Source organism: Perna viridis, chromosome 2, assembly GCF_037379345.1.
Source record: "Perna viridis isolate PV_CMFRI_1.1 ecotype Kerala chromosome 2, ASM3737934v1, whole genome shotgun sequence".
Lineage (NCBI taxonomy): Eukaryota > Metazoa > Mollusca > Bivalvia > Mytilida > Mytilidae > Perna > Perna viridis.
The window spans coordinates 44,688,371-44,710,611 of record NC_142446.1 but is presented as its reverse complement, the minus strand read 5'-3'; the positions used below and the strand labels follow the sequence as shown (position 1 = coordinate 44,710,611).

Below are 22,241 nucleotides of genomic sequence, written 5' to 3'. Positions count from 1 at the left end.
CGGTAAGCGTTTCCTGCTTTTCTAGAAACACCCGACGCGTTGCTAATAAAAAGTAAAGTCCGAGGTAGAGGAAAGAGGGAAGGAAAACTATGACATGTTAAACAAATCAGTTTTCATGGTGCAGATGGATACACCGTAACGATCCACGAGTTCATGATGACGACCATAAAATTTCTGTAGTGATGACTTCAATCTCGTAGCAACATAACCCTGTTCCAGAAGCCTAATTGTAAGAAATCTAGCGCGATACAAAGTCTGCGTAGTTACGGCAAGCCATGGCATAACGTACGAGTTGAGATATGAAAACTCCATACGCAGATGCTGAAGGGATGTTGCCACAAATAAAAGGAAAGTTGACCATTCTGAAAATGCTCATTGGAACTGTGAATGAGTATGCTTGTGCGTTTTGAACCTCTGGTGCTCCTCTAGCTGTTGTTGTATTAACTCGGAGATTCGGATTTTTGCTTGAAGAATTGCTCTGAGCTGAGTCAGTCAGCAAAACTTTGTGTGTAATTTGCCTAAGATGAGTTAGGTCTACTTTTCAGCTGCTGGAATAATGCATATGTACTGTTATTTGTCATGGAATATTGGTGTTCGACAGTATCCATGCGGCACGGATGGTTTCAAGTTTTAGCTGCTGGATTCTTTGTTCTTGAAGCATTATTTGAACCGAAGAGTGTTGGTCATTCTGATATTTGTGGTTGAGCGGATTTTTTCATCTTCCATGAGGAGAACTTTATGTTTAGTTTCCTCTTTTTCTTTTTCCAACTGTTATATACTCTTTTGTTGTTGATAGTTGTAGTTTTAATGCTTTAGTTCGGATACAAGATTTACCACTTTCAGTTTAACAGTTTTTCGAAGTTTTTCAACCTCTTCGTTTTAGTTTTCACATGTTGCATGATTTTTTATGGACGAGATAGTTTCCTGCTTTTCTGACTATTAACTTCATCTAGTCGATGGCATTATGTTGGTATTTTTGCACTATTGAAATTAAGTTTTTTATCAGGCAAATGATTCTTAGAGAACGTTGGACCTAATACATAACTGTGTAATGAAGAGGAGACCGACAGGGACAGATTCATTTTAAGTTCAATTAATACAACAGTGTACTCACGAATCGTAATAAGTCATCAAGCATTTCTAAAAGTAACTCTGGTGAAACTCTACTACAAAAATTCTAGGTGATACTAATATAGCTAACAGAATTACAAAGGAAGACATTGAAAAGTAAAAATAGATACTCATGGTGAGTTGGAGTCAAAATATGTCAATTTTGACGAATATTCTAGATCATGAAAATACAACTGCAAATGCTCTCACACGAGAATGTATTTTTGTTTTAGTTTTATTCACCAATCAAGAACACTCAAGGGTAGAAATACAATACATTGACTACATAGGACGACACTACGGGCAACTCCCTTATTTTTTTCCTGCAACAATAGTGGTTGTTAATGCTTAACAACCACGACACACACACAGATAAATAGGATTATTGTCAGTGAAAGAGAACTCTTGCCCCAGAACTCAAAACACAAATCAAATGAATAATATAGACAAAACTATCACCCTACTCATTCTCCAATTCTAACCCGGTGATTAAGAATGCAACTGACTTTCTTCCACCGGCATATCTGCGGGAGTTTTCCTGTCATTTCATATTTTCTAAGGTTTCTACAGATTTCATGGGAAATTAAACGATTCTCCATCAGCCAATTATTGATTAATTATTCCACATTTTTCCTTGATACAATCAAGATTTTATCAAGCTTGTTAAAGCTCGCGTATTGAAAATTTTAATTTTACCATACCGAGTGAACAAATAATTGAAACCACTCATTTCTGAAGGACAGTCTATATGTAAAAGGTATTTGGACGTAAATTTATTCATAGAAAACAAAATAAACATTCCATCTTATTATAAAATTCAATCATTTTAATAATACCAGTTGTAAAATATTTTGTAATGAGCTTTTCTTATTGTGTCATACTGTCTTTTTACCCTACCTACATGTACTCCAATGAGAGGCATACCAACCTTAACTGTTATTTGATTTCTTTTAAGGTGATATTTGCTAACAGCAATAATAACAAATAAACCTATATTTATTTAGATAACTTCTTTCTTAGACAGAGATTTTCACCAGCCAAAGGAGGAAACCATACCGGATAATAAATCTCTATCCGAAATTTTTACTCGGATTCGACTCTTATCCTCAAAGGACCGTGAACCGTGAACTGCAGCTTGTTTCTGTTATTGATTTATTTCTTGTGTAATTCTGGGGGCAAAAAAAATCGTGAAACTACATCACTACCAATTAGTTCCTTTTTTTTTAATTAAATGTTAAGCAGAATGCAAGTCTCGAAAATAATTTGCACTTAACTTTAAATTAATATCATAAAACTGATCATCACATGATAATAAGATTTGCAGTAATGGTTCTTACAACCTGAATTGATCACCAAGAAAAAATAGAAAACTGGTGGCCATATCTGATCTAACTGATCCTTTATAGACTCCACACGACACCATCTCTGTGAAGTTCTTCATCAATTAAAAGTTTCTATCTGTTGTTATTTCTTTAAAATATGTTTATTGTTATTTCATTAAAATATGTTCAACTCAAAACTGCTAAGATTGTCATTTCCAATCTTTCGTTCAAGGGATACTCTTCTAAATATTTGATATATAACTTAGATCATTGAAAACGTTTGTAGGCCTTATAGTGGTTTTATTTCATCTGCTGAAGGTTTCCTTCTATCTATTATGTTTTTGAGATTTTAGCTAAAAACTGCGGGCAGCGTCATTTTGGTCTTTCAGGGGGAAGAATTCTCAAAAGCTGTTCTTTTAGGAGACTATACTATGAATCCACTGACTGGTTAGAAAATGTTCAATGACAGATGCAAAGTAATGACAAAACATCACCTGGACCAAAGGGTGGCCGTGGGCATAAATGAGTCAACTTCTCTGAGGATGTTTCCATCATGGTTACAGAATGAGCAATGAGCATTTGGAACGTACGCAAAAATAGTCCTACGCAGAAATTACCCCTGTTCCTCATAGTGCTGTGAAAAAAGTTCTCAGCTCATTTAAAAAATTTGAACAGTTTCTGAAAGGAAAAACATTTCTGTACATTTTATAGGTGATTTTGCTTCTTGTGATGTGAAGCCTAATCTCTATAATGATTTCTAAATATACCCCTATCTTGTGAAAACACTGGGATTTCCCATGCTATTTATAGACACTTCACTTCCGGTGACCAGTACTGCACTGCAAGTCTGCTAACCCCACATGCCATTCTGAGGATTGTGAGCTGACATATGTAGAATCATGCTGATATATAGTCCTCTGCAGGTTAAAGTTAAGGTAAAGTCCAGAGAAGCCATTGAATATTGTGAAATTAGCATAGAAGCCTATGGGAAGTGGAATTAGTGGTTTTTAGCCTCATAATATAAACAAAAATACAACTCATATTAATACTGCAACAAATGGTGGATTCGCAATGCCTTAAATACATCCATAAGCATCAATTAAAGTGTTCTCTAATGAGCTATGATAAAATGCATTACAGTCAACCAAAATTTTGATTTCTCCACTTTTCACAGTGGAGTCACTCATGCCCTCCACTGAGACTCCATCAAAGTAAAAACCAGGATAAACTTGCTCTATTTCTTTCCAATATTTTTTCTGCCCATAAATGAAATATTATTAAACTGCTAGGAACATTGAATATACCTTTGTGTAAAGACAGAAATAGTGAACTACAAACATTTCTTTTTTAAATAGTGTCTCCACTGTGGAGAGTGAAGACACTGTGACTCCACTCATAATATCTCCACTGTGGAAAGTGGAGGAATTACAATTTGTGTTGACCATAGTGTATACATAGGCTCTTTATGTATTGGCTAAAAGCCAACATTTGTATATCTTTCTAGAATTTGATAAAAAGGATTGATAACCATGTGCCAAACAACTTGGTAAGGATGCATCATCATGTATAAGATTTTAAAATCAAAAACCCAAGCATTCGTGTGAAAATCCTACAAATGTGAAAAAAATTGCCACCTTTTATCAGGTTACAAGCTAGTGACAATTTAATCCTCTTTTCTGTAAACATTCAAAATAAAAGGTCAAGTATGTCATTTCTGTCTTCTGCTTTCATAATATCATATATTTTTGTGTACTGTATAAGTGAATGCATATTCTCAACATTTTTCTTCTCTTTCATTGCCAAGAAATGTTGGTTGGTAAACTGAAGATAATTAAATATAATCTGAAAAAATAATTAAGTAAGATAAAGCAATGGCATGTCAATGTCTGTGAATGTCATGTACATATGTATAGAGCAAAGAAATATGGTAAATATTGTCATCAATATTTACAACCCATAGCTGTACTAATATAGCTGATGAGCACATCACAGATAAAGCTTTGAAATATGAGTCTGGCAATATTTTTTTTAATAATTGTTTCTATAAATATGTATGCTTTCTTTCATAAAAATATGTTTGTGACAGGAAAAAAGCATGAAATTAACCAAAAATTAAGGTTCAAGTAGAAAAGGAAGGAGTTTCTAGGTAAATATATAGCATGAATTCAACAAACACACAAGATCCATTAAGGTTCAAGTGGAAAAGGAAGGAGTTTCTAGGTAAATAAACTAAGACACATATTTAAACACTTAGCTAAATCAGTTAAGAAAAAGGAAGTTATTCAAGTCATCTTTAGCATTTAAAAAATAAAATGTTCTATCAGGTACAGCCTTTTATAATTGCAAAGGTTGTAACGTCTGATATAGATCTGAATGCTGATTGTGAATTAAAAATATTTAATGCAGCATTAATTTCTGCACAGTGAATGTGGTCAAAGAACCTAATAAAATCTTCATGAGGTGCAGCTTGACACAACTGCAGAGGTCAAACCCTGAACAGCCGGGGCAAGTATGAACACACTAGTCAACCCTGATACAGCTTGGGATTTTTATTGTAATGAAACATTTGCCACAGGATAAGAATTTGACCCTATCTGGCATTTATTTGCCTTTTTTGATATATATAGAAAAATTCTATAAAAATACTTGTTTTTTCCTATTTTTACCCCTAATACCAAAAATGGTTGGGGTCATAACATCCAAAATCAATATCAACCTCCGTTTGTGGTTTGAAATCTTGTTATGAAATTTTAAAAAGATCAAGCAATTAAAAAATACTCATGATACTCATGCTAATGCACAAAAGCCAAGAATCTAGAGACAAGGACAGCACCATACAATTAGACAACTGCAATTTTTTGCAGTTGTATAAAAATTTGAAATAGTATAACGAGAATTGATGAGATAAATATGTCAAAAAGACAACAACCCCAACGGGATGAAAAATGTCAGTTCACTGGTCTTCAATAAACGAAATGTCAACCCAATGGTTTTCAATGAGCAACAAAGAAACCCTCGAACAACAGGATAGTTGCCCCCATATACTCCAGCAACATAAAGTAAACTGGAAGTGAAACAGAAACAATACATACAGAGGCCAGGCCAGAAATTCCCGACTTGGGACAGACGCAAAAAATGTGACAGGGTTAAAGCAACTTAGCCTGATTACAGGGTTCATTTTTTCATTATGGTCAAATACACACCATTTGATTCAGCATAAAATTCAAATGTAATGAAGTTCATTAAAAGATACAATTAATTTTTTACACAATATATACCTTAGTCTTCATGCAGATTATGCCAAGTTTTTTTCGGCACAAATATTGAATAGTGACACTTTGCAAGCATTTCACAACCAAGCTGAGCTAAAACATTCTGATGAACCCTACTGTAAATCCATGGTGTTTAATTTCCTTTGTAATTATCTCTTGAACTGTCTGTACAAAATATCAAGGATATATATTTCTAACTTTATCACTATTACACACATGCAGTTTTGTGGTTACTGCAATTTTTTATGGTTTTTTTTTCGAGCAAAAAGTTTATCAACAATAGAAACATTTTAATTTTAATTCCAATTATAACAAGAAAACACAAATGATACTGATAACTACATTTGGTTATAATCTTTATTGTCTAAGATAGATGTTCTTGTTTTTGAAACTTTAAATATAACAAGAGACAAAAATAATAATAAAACCGTTTCCATCTTTTCTAAAAACAAAAACAAAACAAATTTTTAACTGTTCAAAATCCAAATATCAATTCATGAATGATCTATTTATTGTTTTGAACATTTACAAATTATTAATTACAGTATATCATTCCAGTGCAAACAATCACAAAATAATCCTGATAACATGGCTTGGCCTGTGTCACCCTCATTTTTTGTCAGCGTATAAATATCTTCAAATATTTGTATATTACATTAAGTAGGTTATAAAGCTACACACATTACCTACAGTAAGAACTCATTACAGCAAATGGCTAAATTTAATAGATAAAAAATTCATAATGTAAATTTGTCAAATTTGTCCATAATAAGAGATGCACATTTTCAGTAAGTATATGAAAAAAATTGCAAAGTTTGGATAAAAATGATTTAATAATGTTGGAGTTCACAAAGAAGGAACCCACTAAGTGTGATGGACAGACAGAGTCGAGTGGCTACTAGACCTACATACACCACTAGAGACTCATGTAAAAGTATATAGACTCTTTTCAACATTTGTTAAAGACAGAGAAACCGTACATGAATATCTCCTTCTGTGAACAAATACTGATTTTCAATCTTAACTGATACTAACCTCAGTTTCAACAGAATCTTTAGAGTCCTTAAATGCTGACATTTTAACCTGGAATAATAAATATTGAAGAATTAACAATTCACAAAGACTGTTTAATCCAGTATAATTCTGAATTAATGAAAAAGTATAGGAAGTAAACTCAAAGTTCTTACTGAGGCCACTTTCAAAACATTTTAAGTGGAGATTGAAAGCCAAGGCGTAACCAAGTAATAAGACAGCTGAGACCAAAAACGCTGTACAGACAACCAAGCACATTGAAGAAAGGCATGGATTATCAATTTTTTAGTTACTAAATATGATTGTGACTGTAATTGACCTGTAAATATGTGTACAGTAGATTTCACTTAATTGTATACCTGTTAATTGCATATTCCTGTTAATCACACAGAAACTCAAAGAACAAAAACATTTTCCATTTTGTCTATGTATAAAATTCTCCTTATCTGCATAACATAAGACCAAAAAATAAGAAAATTTCTTCTGCTGAAATATTTTTCAAAATTTACTAAAAAAATGGACCTAAACATAAAACAACACATTGTTAGTGAAATCCTCAGTTTTCCCAGGAAATTGGTTTTACAACAATATTTTCTGTTTTTTATTAGACACTAAGGCAGAAATCTAATTAGATTTGAGAAAAAAATATATTCCTCTTAAACATTGAAAACATTATAAATTTTCCATTAAAATCATAATTTCTGTTAATTGTATATTCCTGTTTATTGCAGCCCCGTGCAGGTCCGGGTGTCAAAAAAGAATAGGCCTGCAGCAGCACTAAGCTTGTCGTAAAAGGCGACTAGATAGTGCTCAGAACCCTAGCCGGGGGCTAGGGCACTCTGCCCACAGAGTAACTGGGATGTGTGCCCCAGGCGGTTGAATGGGGTACCCCTGGCGTATTACATGCTGGGGTTGTCAGGCTATAATACGGAAAACCTGACCGAAAACCATAGTGGTGCACCGTGTTGGGAAAGATGCCACGTTCCTTGCACGTTAAAGAACCCTACTGTGGTATTCTCCCGGAGTAGGAACCATAGGGCTCCACCACAGGAGGCTAAATTGCCCGACCCTACCCACCTCTCCCTATTTCCAGTGGCAATCAAAATTTGTCGACCCCATTGACCTTGTGTCCCATCCCTTTTTCATTCATCATCATTTTATGTTCATTTTATCATCAATTTCATGTTCATCGTCTGAATATAGCTGAAATATTGCTGCTCGGACGTTAAACCCCAACAAACAAACAAACTGTTTATTGCACATTTTTTCCTAACAAATAGGATATGCAATTAAGAGCCTGTCTATGAGAAAACCATGCAAAACTGAAAAAACCGTCCGAAAGTCATTTTGGTATTGCCGCAAATTTTATAATAGGAATGAAAGAAAGTTTTAAGACAGGAATCGACAGTATCAAAGAGTAATCAAGGGAACCAAGGTTATAGCGGTAATCAAAAGAATGTAATCCAGGGACATAGACCAGACATGTAAAACAGACATACACAACAAAGAACTAAAGCAACTAAAACCATACATACAAAGTAACAAAAGCAAATAAGCAACTTGGACTCCACTAAAAACTGGGAGCATGGACCAGGTGCACAGCACAGAAAATACTTAATTTTGATTACTACATGTATCTCGAAAGTGGGGACTTCCTAATTTTTTTTTACTTTTGTAACTTTCTAACAGGAAGCACATGAAGACCTGAAGAGATTTCTGTATTTAAAACCAGAATATTTTGTATTAGACCTTAATAATATCCAATTCTTTGACAAGTGGAACTGAATTAAGCAAGAGGCTCCTAGGAGAATGAATTGCTAACCTCGTTAAAGTTTGTATTTCAATGGAAATAAATTTAACAATGAATTGTCCAACAATTTTGACTCAAGACGACTTTGGTAGGACTATCATAAGATCATTTCAGTGATTGAAAGTTCCTTTCGATCTATTATAGTTTTCAAGACATTGGCTGAAAACTGTAAAAAACAAAAAAAAAACATCATTTTTCATTTTTCATGGGCAATAACTCAAACAAGGAGTCGCCTGACAAATCTGATCCCTGAAGACTTTTGAAGGCCTTATAATAAGGGTCATTTCTGCGATTGAAATAATTTTGCTATACCTAACAGTTTTGGAGATATATGCGAAAAACTACTGTCTGATCCCTATGTTCTATTTTCAGTAACAACTGACATAGTTTGATGTAAGATACACCAAGGAACATTCATACCAAGTTTGGTTCCAATTGGTCAAGTAGTGTCTGAGGAGAAGATTTTTGAAAGAAATAATATTTAAAAAAATGTCGAAAAAGGGCAATAACTCCAATATGGCTTAACAGATTAAAATGAAAATTTGACCATAGATATGTCTCATCATGCTGAACAAGTTTATTTCATTCAGAATTTGGCTAAACCTAACGGTTTTGGAGATATATGCGAAAAACTACTGTCTGACCCATATGTTCTATTTTAAAAAATGTCGGCCATGTTTTTCCATGCATCAAAAATTCCCACATCAGTTCTCTGCAAGATACCCCAAACAACATTCATACCTAGTTTGGTTCCAGTTGGTCAAGTAGTGTCAGAGGAGAAGATTTTTTGAAAGAAATAATATTAAAACAGCAAAAAAAAAAAAAGAAAAAAAAGGCAATAACTCCAACATGGCTCAACAGATTAAAACGAAAATTTGACCACAGATAGATCTCGTTATGCTGAACACTTGTACCCGAACAGAATTTAGCTTAACTATAACGGATTTGGAGATATATATGAAAAACTACTGTCTGACCCCTATGTTCTATTTTAGTCATGGCTGCCATGTTTTCCAACGTATCAAAATTCCCACATCAGTTCTATGCAAGATATTCCAAAGATTGGCAAGGAATATTCATATCAATTTCGGCCAGGTGAGCTAATAATCAATTTAAAATGTGTTTTAAGTAATCTGTTTATAATATAAAAAACAAGTTTTTAAGTTTTCTTATCTCTGCTGGAAGTATCAATACATTTCTATTTGGCATTGAAGATTGTTGGAAGGCATCCAACTCTCTTATTTCTTATCCAAAAGTCGGTTTTAGTACCATCAGGTCTGCAATAAATTATATAACTGTTAACCAACAAATGATAGATAACTTCTTACTTAACTTGTTTTTGTCTTGCAGCAACCAAGTATTAAAAGACAAAAAAAAAACAATTAAAAAAGCAGAAAATCAAGCAATTCTGAAAAGGATGTGGAGCACTGACAAGTATAAGAAGGGGCCTGGTCAAGTGATGTCCATTGATTTTCTATCAAATCAACCAGAACCTTCTAGTATATTGTATATATAAACCTCTAAACATGTTTAACATCACCAAATGATGGTAAAATTTACATTGAATATTTTGGATAACCGATATCCTTCTTCAGCATAAAACTAATAAAGTTCAAGATGAAAGCATAAATTCAGAAGCTAAAACATGCACGCTGTGGATGATTGGACCTTTATCAAAGGCACACATACGTAAATGATAAGGAATCAGAATGAAAACGAGAAAGGGGGTGTTTTTATCAACAAGAGGCTCCCAGGAGCCTGAATCGCTCACCTTCTTGAATTTTGCCTTTCAAAGGCAATAAATTAAACAAGAAGTTATCAAACAATTTTCACTAAAGATGTCTTTGGTAGCACTATCACAAGATCTTTTCAACAATTGAAAGTTTTTTTTAATATATCACAGTTTTCAAGATATTGGCTGAAAACTATTAAAAAAAGTCATTTTTCCCCTTTCAAGGGCAATAACTGTTACAAGGAGTCTGAGACTTTTGTAGTCCTAATAATACGGATCATTTCAGCTATTGAAAGAATTCGGATAAACCTAACAGTTTAGGAGGTATATGTAAAAAACTACTGTCTGACCCCTATGTTCTATTTTCAGTAATGGCGGCAATGTTTTCGACGAATCAAAAATCCCCACATCAGTTCTATGCAGTATACCCCAAGGAACATTCATACTAAGTTTGGTTTCAATTTGTAAAGTAGTGTCAGATGAGAAGATTTTGGAATGAAATAACATTAAAAATAGCAAAAATCATGGAAAAAGGGCAATAACTCCAACATGGCTTAACAGATTAAAACCAAAATTTGTAAACACTTTAATCAAAGTCAAAATTAGCTAAACCTAACGGTATAGGAGATATATACGAAAAACTATTGTCTGACCCCTATGTTCTATTTTTAGTAACGGCGGCCATGTTTTTTAACGAAACAAAAATCCCCACACCAGTTCTATGCAGGATACCCCAAGAAAAATTCATGTCAAGTTTGGTTCTAATTAGTCAAGTAGTTTCAGAAGAGAAGAGTTTTGTATAATTGTTAACGACGACGGACGACGACGACGACGACGGACACCAGGTGATGGCAATAGCTCACATGGCCTGTGGTCAGGTGAGCTAAAAACTAGAAATGAATTAGTTGTGGAAAACAATTAAGACAAGTCAAAGCATAGTAGTACGGCGTATTGATGTATAGCATGTAGTGCTGTAGCAGCCTTAGACCAAGACCTAAAAACGAATTATTTTTTCACCCCCTTTCTTGTTTACATTCTGAATCGAAAAAGATTTGCAGCATATACTTACTCAGCACTAAGGAAACAAATTTCTGTAAACTTCATGAAGAGGTAAGTAAATGAACATTCTTTTATGTAGATAAGACATGACTGTTCATCATGATTTATCTTTTCAAATGCTTCATTGATCAGCAAATTCAGCAATTGGATGGCCGGATCCAGGAAATCTATTACTTTACGATACCATCTTTCAAATAATCTGTAAATCAGTAAACAAGAAGAACTGAAAAGGGCTAACATTTGATTCTGCATGACGGACTAACATCACATTTGAAGTTACATCAGAATCTGAATGAAGAGATTTTCAAAACAGAAGTTACGAGAAAAAAAGTTATGTAAAATTGGTCCAAAATCCAGCATTAAATAATTCACCTGATGCCCTTAAAGTATTTTGTTTTAATCATACTTTTCACAATATCTGACATCCTGGAAGACATAGTTTATAGAATGCATTTTTTTCTTTTTAAAGTACTACATGTACATTTTTTTGTACATGTGCAAGTATCATGATCACAATCAGTGATGTAGTACTGTAGATAATAAGGATTTTATTAACATACATTGCCATAGTTAAACATGTCACTTTTGGTGTATGTAAGTGTTCGGTTTAGACAAATGTTTGGTTCATTCAGGTTCAAGATTTGAAGAGACTTTAAAAAGTGTCTGGTTTAGACAGGTTTTTTTGGTTTATGTAGAGTTTGGTTCAGACAGTTTTCACAGTGCTATGTGATAAATTTTTCTTACAACCTTATTGATGGATAATTTTCTTTTTCTTTGCACATTTATTTTTTAGTTCTCTGCTTTATAGCAGGAAAAGCAGGTTGCAAAAGTGTGGTCTAACTAACCACTTCTAAAGTTTTCATTACTTTACATCTTAAAAAGTGATTTTCAAAGTTTTAATTTGAATTCTCAGGAAAAATGACATCTTAAAGTTGCATACCAGTGCAAAGATTCGAAAATAAGGTTTTATGCTAATGGTACAATAATTGTAGAAATTCTTAACAAAATTTACTTAAATAAATAATACTGAAAATCCACATTTTCACCTTTTCTGCTAACTGACAGCATGGACACAAATTACCCACACATGCAAACAATATCCATACACTTTTGTAGTAAATTATAATATCATTTATTAGCTTTATTTTGACTACTTTTGATTTGAATACACACAAATTATGTACTTACAATGCATTGTACTGTGTTTTTGGTACATGTACTACATATGGGTCTTCATGAAATAGAGCTGCTTCTTCACTTCTAATCATCTGTGCAGACATTCTGGTTTTTCTTTTGACATCTGTCAGAATTTCTATTCCTTGTTCTTGTTCTGGTCGCACTGAAGAATTGCATGTCTGCCAAGCTTTTTCATTAATTGTAAAGTTCAATCATTTTTTGGTCCAACAAACTAAAGATTTCACAATTTTTGGCACATTATCTGAACTTCGTCTTGTCTTCAATTATTCTTTTAAAGTTTCTATTTCCACATTTTCTGAGGCAAAAGAAACCGACTTTAGATTAAGATCCTCATTCTTCCAAGATGAAGCAGGCATTGAAGATTTTTCAATTGGAGGACTAGTACTGTCTTCAGTTGATTCTGATCCCGATTTGGCATATTTTTTACGTTTCCTTGATGTTAGAGATGACATTGTACAAAAATCACTACATGTAAAACTAACTAAATACGTGTAGGTAACTGAAACAAAAACCTAAACGTAAGTCCCAAAAGTCTGAAAAGTTCATCTGCTCATACATGTACATATACATGTACCGGTAGTTTGAATATTGGTGGAGCAACTAGCAATATATAAATGTACCTTGAAACAGAGCTACAGGTATTTACCAGCATTTCTTTTAACGTATTATGTAGACAACATACTGTTACATACAAAATGTATGTACTATACTGAACTGTATTTCAGAATATTTCTACATCTGCATGTACATGTACATAATCTGTTGAAAGATACTTGTACATTGTTCAGCTATTTTAAGCAATACCAATTTGAGCAGCACTAAGGCAGAGATTTTTTTTTCCGAAGGGAAGGGGCCTGAGATTTTTTGTTGAGTAAGAAAAGCATGAAAATACTTTTTTTTGCCAGCAGCACAAGTTGAATTTTTTATTCAAAAATTTACATTGTTGAGTAACAAGGAACATTAAATAACATCAACATTATACAAAGCTAATAACCCCCATTCCCATTTGCTTTCTATGTAAGTTCATCTTAGTTATAAAAACAATAGAGGAGCCAACAAGGTAATTTTTTATAGGCTTTATACTAATTTTCAATTGTTTGATGTGCTATCAGACTTTCATGCAACATTTTGTAAAAAAATTATGGCATAATTAGGCCAAATAAAAATTAAGCCATAGCTCTGTTTCCTGTTACTCGACCAACTCATGCCATGACCCCTTACTGACATAATTTCAAGTTAACTGACAACAAACAGTATCACCAAACGACCTGGCATTTTACAGATATATGGTAGCACAGTCGTTTGAATTTTAGTGACAAGTAGTCAGAAAAGAGAGCCAAAAATTGCTATATATAGCAATATTTGACTCTCTTTTCCCGCTATTTGTCACTAAAATTCAAACTACTGTGATGGTAGTCAATGTTTGGTTTCCACAAAGTCCTGGTAATTAATAAGTTCTGTTCTATGAAATGTGGGAAAAAAATAAGTAAATAAAATAAAATCCCAACCTACCAACTCATTTTTTTCTGACATGTACATGTATAAATTTAATTGGCTTTCAGGGCAAAGATTTGAAAAATAAGGGTAATTTTATTATTTTTTTACAGATAATATGGGCTTATATCTACTTATGTGTATGACTAGAGCTGCAGTGGAGTCTGGAGACAATTTGTGTTGGATTACTTTTTGGTATGTTCTATAAGCTCAGATTGAATTAGCAGTGCATTGTGTATATTTCACATAACTCAAAACTTTACCGATGCACATTTGCAGCAAGAGGAGATCTTTATTCTAGTCCTGATAACATCAAATCAGAAAATAGCTCCGAACACTGAATCCCAAAATGGATTAAATAAAAGTTAGCCCCCCAATACGGTTACACATTTTCGTAGCTCACGATAATGAGATGTTTAGCAAGTATCGTTACCGTGATTGAATGGACTGAACTTTTACGACGATTTATGTATCTTTTTTTTTCTTTTATACAAATCAAAAGCTTTTATTTTGTTATTTGCTTTGGTTTGCCTCTTCAAGTTCTTGTTTATCGATAAGTGTTTATAGACAGGTAACAACGTTAACTTCCTCGATTTATTCATTTGAACTGTGCAGAATTTCAATTAGACAAGTTAAGATGATATTGAAAACTCATCTCAAATAATTGAAATACCAATAAATGTAATATCAAAAAGTAGTGTAACCATTAGACGGGAATGCCCTACCGTTATATACGATCAGGCCACAGTTTGTTTTACTAATCACGCTAAAGCTGAACACCACACGGGTACGTTCGATTAAAATAAAATTCGACCCTCAAAATGAACTTTTTATCAGGGTTTAGTAATCCTTTTAAGTGCAAAAATATGTCAATAAGTCTTATAAGAGGTAAGCTCGACTGACTTGACTTAAACCCTTTGCAGGATATAGATTGGCTTCGTCAAATGACGCTCGCTGATGCAATTTTTTATATCACGAGGCGACCAAGCAAAATAAAGATTAGCCTCCCATGGCCAAGACGGCATAGTTATTTGGACTAAGGTCGTTTATAAAAAGTTTTTTCTTCGGCCCTGGGCGACCTTGTCATTCAGACCCTCAAGTATTACCTTGTTGTTTTCCCTTCTGTTCTGTTGACTTTCTCCAAGAGTTTTAAAGTCTTCATCGCTTTCGTTATCCTTGTGAATTTCATCTCAAGGCCTGGTTTACGAAGGTGGTTTTTTACCTTCTTAGAGTGTCATATCCATGCCCATATTCTCCTTTTGGTGTGTGATTCTATGGAAACCTGGTTTGTCCTATACCATAATTCTTTATTTGTCACTTAATTTATCCTGCCATTTGATTTTTAGTATGTTCAAAGGCATCTGTTATTAACTTTTTGAAGCTTGTGTGTTGCTGTCGTACACCATTTCTCAGAATCAGAACCATATAATAATAACGATGCTACATTTTGGAATTAAAAACTTTAATTTTGGTGTTTTTGAAAATTTCCGTAGAAGTCCATATTTGCCGTAGGGTCTTAAATATAATTGTTGAACTTTTCTAATGTGGCATTTTATATCTTTGTCTGTACCCCATCATTGCTTACAATGCTATCCGGATATGTGAACCGGTCTACGTCATCTATCTTTTTAGTTCTGCTGTATTTAAACCATTTATTAGCATAGTCATTTTTTCTTGATTTAGTACACATCTTCATACAGAAAGAGAAAGTTATTGGATAAGGGAGCTAGGTACTGCAGTGCAAGTTCTCAATGTAGAGGTTTATGATGTGGATCTTTTCAACAGTTAATCTGGGACAAAACGTCCACATGATCAAAAACGACACCAGAAATCTAAAAACCATTTAGAGCCAATATCATTATCAAATTTCATTAACCTTCTTTTGAAATTTCAACAGCCTCTTGGATTACACAAAATTCGTTCACATTTGTTGTCCCTGCCTGTAAAATAGTCTTAAAAACCTTCGTGATGTGACACTTGACACAGGATGCATAGATAAATGTTCGTCTAAGTATATAGATTGGCGAGTATTGTTTGTGATGTGACTTCTATACAACCTGTCAGATAGAAGTTCCTTCATGACAACAACAGAAAGTTTCTGCACATTTTATTTGCAAATAAAGGTATCGATGCGATTAACATCATCAACATTCTTAACCAAAAATGAAGGTATGAAAGAAATATCGCTATACTTAAAAAATCAATTTTACACCAACACCATTGCCCGTACAATTTTAACGACAAGCAAGCGTTCGACGTGTCATAGTTTTTATTTCCTCTTTCGTCTACCCAGACTTGACTTTTTATGAGTAACTTGGCGGGTGTTTCTAGAAAAGCAGAGGTGCACCTGGTCCATGCTCCCAGTTTTTAGTGGAGTCCGAGCTGCTCATTTCCTTTTGTTACTTTGTATGTATTATTTGTGTTCATTGTTGTAGAAGTCTGTTTTCCATGTCTGGTTTTGTTCCAGGATTACATTATTTTTTATTACTACAAGAACATTGGTTCCATTGAATACTCTTTTTTGAACATTATTCCAAGTGAGAATCTCCAAAAAGTGATGCTCACCGCCCGAAGTTCAGAGAACTGTAACAAAGAAATCTACTTTTATAATAATAATGGATGCAGTTGAAGATTATACAAGAGCAATGAGGAAAAAGAGAGAGAAGGAACAGGAACCAGAACTTGATTCATTGTCATATTGGAAAAAAAACAGTTAGGTCTTGGGTACAACGTCACATCCACAACCTAAAACGTTAACACTGCGTGAAAGATGGACCAAATCAATGTTTAAGCACGTAGAATGTCTAACATTGTTATTGTATGTAAAACGCATTACTACGAATTCTTAATAAAAGAGCGAGGAATAAAAGATAATTTAAGTATTCCTACATACAAACACAGTACTTTCAACAAGGATGAAATTCCAGCTAACTACAAGTCCTTTATGACTTCATTGAATTTTCCTTTCAGGGAGAAGTCTGAGGACTAACCTTATTTGTATTTGATTCCGAAACTACATAAAAATACATACAAACAAACTTTAATGTACATAGCAGGGTCATCTATTTGCTGAGCAGAAGAGCTGTCTGCACGGCACACCAAAATGTTGATACTGTGAAACTGTTTACTCGCGTTGTGGTATTAATCATATGTGGATTCTATAAACTCCTTTAGATCTCATCCCTTTCATCGCTGAAGTTAACTCTAGAAAAACTTTTGAGTTTTCAACATTACATACAGACTTGCGGCACGATAAATTAAAAACCTGTACAAAGAAATCACCCAAAAAGGGTCTAACTCCAAGAATGGAAATTCTCACATTTTTTTTGTTCTAGGCTACGAATCCACATATATTGCCACTACAAATCAAAGTCTTGTCATAACAATAAGGATAAGAGGCTATATCCTTTAATTTTACATACAGATATTTTGACAATGTTCTCTTCATTGATAACCCTAAATTTGGAGGATGACTTCCGGTTTTATGTCACCTACAACTGGAAATTAAGAATACTAAACAGCCTTCTCCGCGTCATAATTACCTTCCCATTTTTAATTGGCCAAAAGATGTATTTATCTCCAACCAAGTTTGTTAGCATTGAGTGGAGTGTAATGACTGATGGTCTGTAGGAATTGATCGATTAAGCAGTTCTTTATAATGTTCTTTCAACCTGTCCAGTCGTGCTCTTTCATGAAAAAAAAATCTTGCTTGTTTTTTTTTTACTTTTTTTTCGAATGTTTGTTTAATTCTTGTAAGATTTCTTGTGATGTTGTAGGCTTTCACCTATTTCTCTTGTCTTCTTCTTCTTCGGCTTCCTTTGTTAGCTGTTGATAAATCTATTTTGGTTTTTCTTAACTGACTTTTTAACCACTATTTGTTTCTCGTCATACTTCTGATGAGCCATGCCTTTATTGAACTACTCTTACTATTATTCAAGGCTGATTTACAATCTTTCCTCTTCTTGATTCTTGTTAAAGGGTGTCTTAACTAATCCATTCTTTGTGTTGCCTTGTCTTTCTTCCTAACTCATTGACTCGTCTCCATTCATTCATTTCTCGTTTTTCTCACTGTTGATCACACTGTTTCTTCATCAAGTAAATCTTGAGTGTCAGGTAGTGGCTGGTTAAATCAAGTGATATTCCTGTTTAATGTTTTTCAATCAGTTCAAGAATATTATCAGAATATAATAGCATTAAAACCTATGATTTTTCAACACTGTACTTCTATTCCACATAATCCCGACTTAAAAACATTATACATCGTTGTTTTTCCAAAAAGATGGTACACCTTGATACAAATATATAGTTCTTGGTAGAGATTCCTCATACTTTGTAAGAAATAATTCCAAATCGTCTTCCAAATATACAGAGGAAGATGTTAACAAAATGCTGGAATTTTTAATCGACAACATATTTGTCCAGTGTGTTGGACGCGTTTTTCAACAAACGGTCGGCATTCCAATGGAAACAAATTGTGCTCCTCTAATTGCTGACCTATTCCTTCACTCTTATGAGGCTGACTATATAGCTGATCTGATCCGAAAGAAAGAATATCGTTTAGCTAGATCCTTTAATCTCCGTTTCCGCTATATAGATGACGTATTATCTTTGAACAATCCTAATTTTGGGGATTTGATACATCGCATCTACCCAAAAGAACTTGAGATAAAGGATACTACAGACACTGTGAAGTCAGCCTCATATCTTGACCTACACTTTGAAATCGATGGTAAAGAAAATCTATTGACCAAACTTTACGACCAACGTAATGACTTTTCATTAAAAATTGTCAACTTTCCTTTCATCTGTGGCAACATCCCTTCAGCATCTGCGTATGGAGTGTATATATCACAACTCATACGTTATGACTACGCAGACTTTTTGTATCGCGCTAGAATTCTAACAAATAGGCTTCTGGAGCAGGGTTATGTTGCTACAAGATTGAAGTCATCACTACAGAAGTTTTATGGTCGTCATCATGAAGTCATGGATCGTTATGGTGTATCCATCTGCACCATGAAAACTGATTTATTCAACGAGTCATAGTTTTCCTTTCCTCGTTTGTTCTACCCCGTACTTGACTTTTTATGAGCAACTCGGCGGGTGTTTCTAGAAAAGCAGAGAACGCTTACCCTACCGGTGCACCTGGTCCATGCTCCCAGTTTTTAGTGGAGTCCGAGTTACTCATTTGCTTTTTTTACTTTGTATGTATGATTTTAGTTACTTTGTGTTCTTTGTTGTGTATGTCTATTTTCTATGTCTGGCCTTTGTCCCTGGATTACATTCGTTTGATTACCGCTATAACCTTGGTTCCATTGACTACTCTTCCAATTACTAAACTGTTAAAGGTACAGAAGACTGTTAACATTTCACCGCCTTCGTTAGAATCACTCCCAGACCTCCTTTTCTCATTTTGAACTCATGTCCGGTATTATTCTTACCAATTTTCGCATTCAGATCTCCCACATCTTTCTTTATTAGTAAATTACATGTAGCTGTTGGTAAAAAATCCAATTCAATCGGTTCATCTGTGGCATTTGTTGGTGCATAAATTGTATGATAAAAACTTTTCTAAGTTTGGTGTTAAATCATGCTGCTGTGATGATATTGCCTTTCGTTCTATAAAACTTTTTGATGCACTCATAGATATCATGAATCCAATTCCCCCAGAACGCGGTGCTTTTTCTCTTGATGATCTGAGTATAACAATGTTTGACCTGTTGTTTATTTTATCAGCCCTGAATCCGTCCATCTGGTCTTATATAGTACAAGTACGGAGAGACTTATTGTTGTATTTGGTGTGTTTTGTTGGCTTCATATATTGTTCTTGCATTCCATATTCCAAATAATGTGTTGACTGTACTACCGGACAAAATAATAACATGACAATCCACAGTCGTTTTGACTGATACAAACACAAAATATTATCAATCAACACATTATCTGTCTATGAAAAATAACTTTGGTCTACAACAACGGTAAAAATGCTGCATCAGTCATTTTTTGCCAATCTTAACAAAATAAAATGTTTATGTAAATATTGTTGTCTACGTCGTCAAGACTTTTTACGTTAAGGCAGACCAAATATGTCCACCTCAACGCACAAAAACATTGTATTAGACATTTTGTGCCCTACTCAACGCTAGATTTGCTTTGATGTTTTAAAACCAAGTGTTTTGTATTGAGTTAGACAAATTGTGTTTTTAATGAACACTTTAAGAGTTGATATGGTCAATATACGATTTAGTTAAACGAAATGTGCGTTTAGGTAGACATTATTTGTTTTTTTCTCGGTAATATTATAACTAGGCATTGTCACTACAGTCAATATTTTAGACAGGGCTTGGGTGTTAAGAAGGACTTCTGCATTGTTGCTTCATTGCGGTTTTGACTTCAATGCTTCATACCAGAGATATTATTACTTATTCTTCCAATAACTTTGTTCGAATCGGTTTTCTTCGTCACGTTTCTGTGAACTTTTTTTTTCGTATAGAGTAGTTGGCCCTATGACAACCTTCTGTGTGAAGGGTCGGGTTTTTTTGTAGGTTTTTTTTATGCCGTAGACGATTGCTGTAGCTGACGAGATCAATCTACCCATTTTTTTGTAGATTTACTTCTACAGCTTTTGATTAAAAATCTTATCACAAGGCAGTGACTCTATTTGACCCATAATTTTGGACTAGATGTGTGCAGGCATCAGGGCATATTCACACATCGGTTGACCATGCATGCTATGCATCCAGTTACCGTCTGTCACATCGAGGGGGATTCCATGTCTGTCCTCATTGGTCTTGATGTATAAGAGGCTATAATTAGCAGGAAGACTTACGAACTAGCCTCACCTTTTCGCAGCACTTAGACAGCTATAGTCAATGATGAAGCTGTAAGGAAGTGTGACAAGCACGGACACCACACATCAATACAGCCATCTTATTTGACAGTTGTAAACTTGAAGATGCAATAAATAACTTGGGACAGTGTTTGATACTTGTATAAAGGCACGCCTTAATAATGAAATTATTTCGCTAAACTGTTTTCAAGATGATTAAAGTGATATCTTCGCTTATATCTTTTTTCAGCACTGTACTTTAGTGAAAATACCAGTTTACAACAAAAAAGACTTTTAATATGTAAAAAAAGTTACATGCATAATGTAAACTGATACGATGGGCTCAGGATTGCTCTAGTAGACCGTTTCAAAACCTCATACAATAAATCTGAGAATTTCCGGGAATGTACATGTATTGCACATTTTGACTAAGTCGCAACTTTTCCTAGTTTCGTAGCCTCATACAAATAGTATCAGCATTTTTTTCTACACAAGACTAATACTATACGTATATACATGTATTTATGCAATTAACAACGCTGTGTGGATTCAGAGTGGTAGGTTGGCCAGGAAATATCGGCCACATACTTCGACAAACTTAATATTTTTCCGAAAGTTACGCTGATAATCAAAAGTTTGTCTCTTTTTTTTCTCTCGATATTACACAGACCCCAAATGATACCCAAGGGCGTTATAATACCCCTCAGTCATCCATGTATTACAAATACCACATATGAGTGCAAACCGCGTCCAACAGTATTGAGTATATATGTTACTACGAAAACGACCATTAAACCAAGTACTGGAACAGTCAGCTGATGGTCAGTGTTACTCATATCGTGCAATTGATTACCTAACCCTGCGTTACGAAAGAATTGAGGGGATTTTAGTGGTTTATATTCACAAAGGCAGTCAAAGTATCTGCTAGAAGCAACGATGTCCTAGCTTTATATTGCACGAAATGAAGGGTGTAACGGATGTATGGAAAATGCTTTTTCAACTTAATTGTAGTAGTGTTATTTAAATATGACCAAATTTGCACATTACCTTTTTAATTGATGTGACAGACATTAGTAAAATCCAGACATATATAGTACACTGGAAGCAAAGTGATGCACAACCGAGTGGAAAGTCCCCATCATGGTGTGAGTACAGTTCATCGAGCCAGCAAGAAGCAAATTTATGACGGAATGCTTGCTATCCCAACCGTTGTATTTTTTGTTTTTATTTTGTTTTTCATGGAAAAGGACATTTCTCATTTATTCTTTCATATTTTCCGTATATTCTCTTGTTTCCGATTTTTGTAGGCTGCTTCTGCATTTGTTTTGTTTTCTTCATCTTTATCATTATACTTTTCGATTTTAAATTTCGCTCCTAAAGTGTT

At 34.1% G+C, this 22,241-nt stretch overlaps 1 pseudogene across 1 annotated transcript; it reads right to left on the bottom strand.

Moving 5' to 3' along the window:
* Positions 1-1,507: 1,507 nt before the first annotated feature.
* Positions 1,508-22,128, bottom strand: LOC148625283 (uncharacterized; annotated as a pseudogene). Its single transcript, XR_015919892.1, has 6 exons — positions 21,905-22,128; positions 12,526-13,033; positions 11,348-11,536; positions 6,740-6,787; positions 5,711-5,869; positions 1,508-4,274 (listed from the first exon to the last, which is right to left on the bottom strand). The product of XR_015919892.1 is annotated as an uncharacterized LOC148625283 (transcript).
* Between the last annotated feature and the right edge of the window lie 113 nt (positions 22,129-22,241).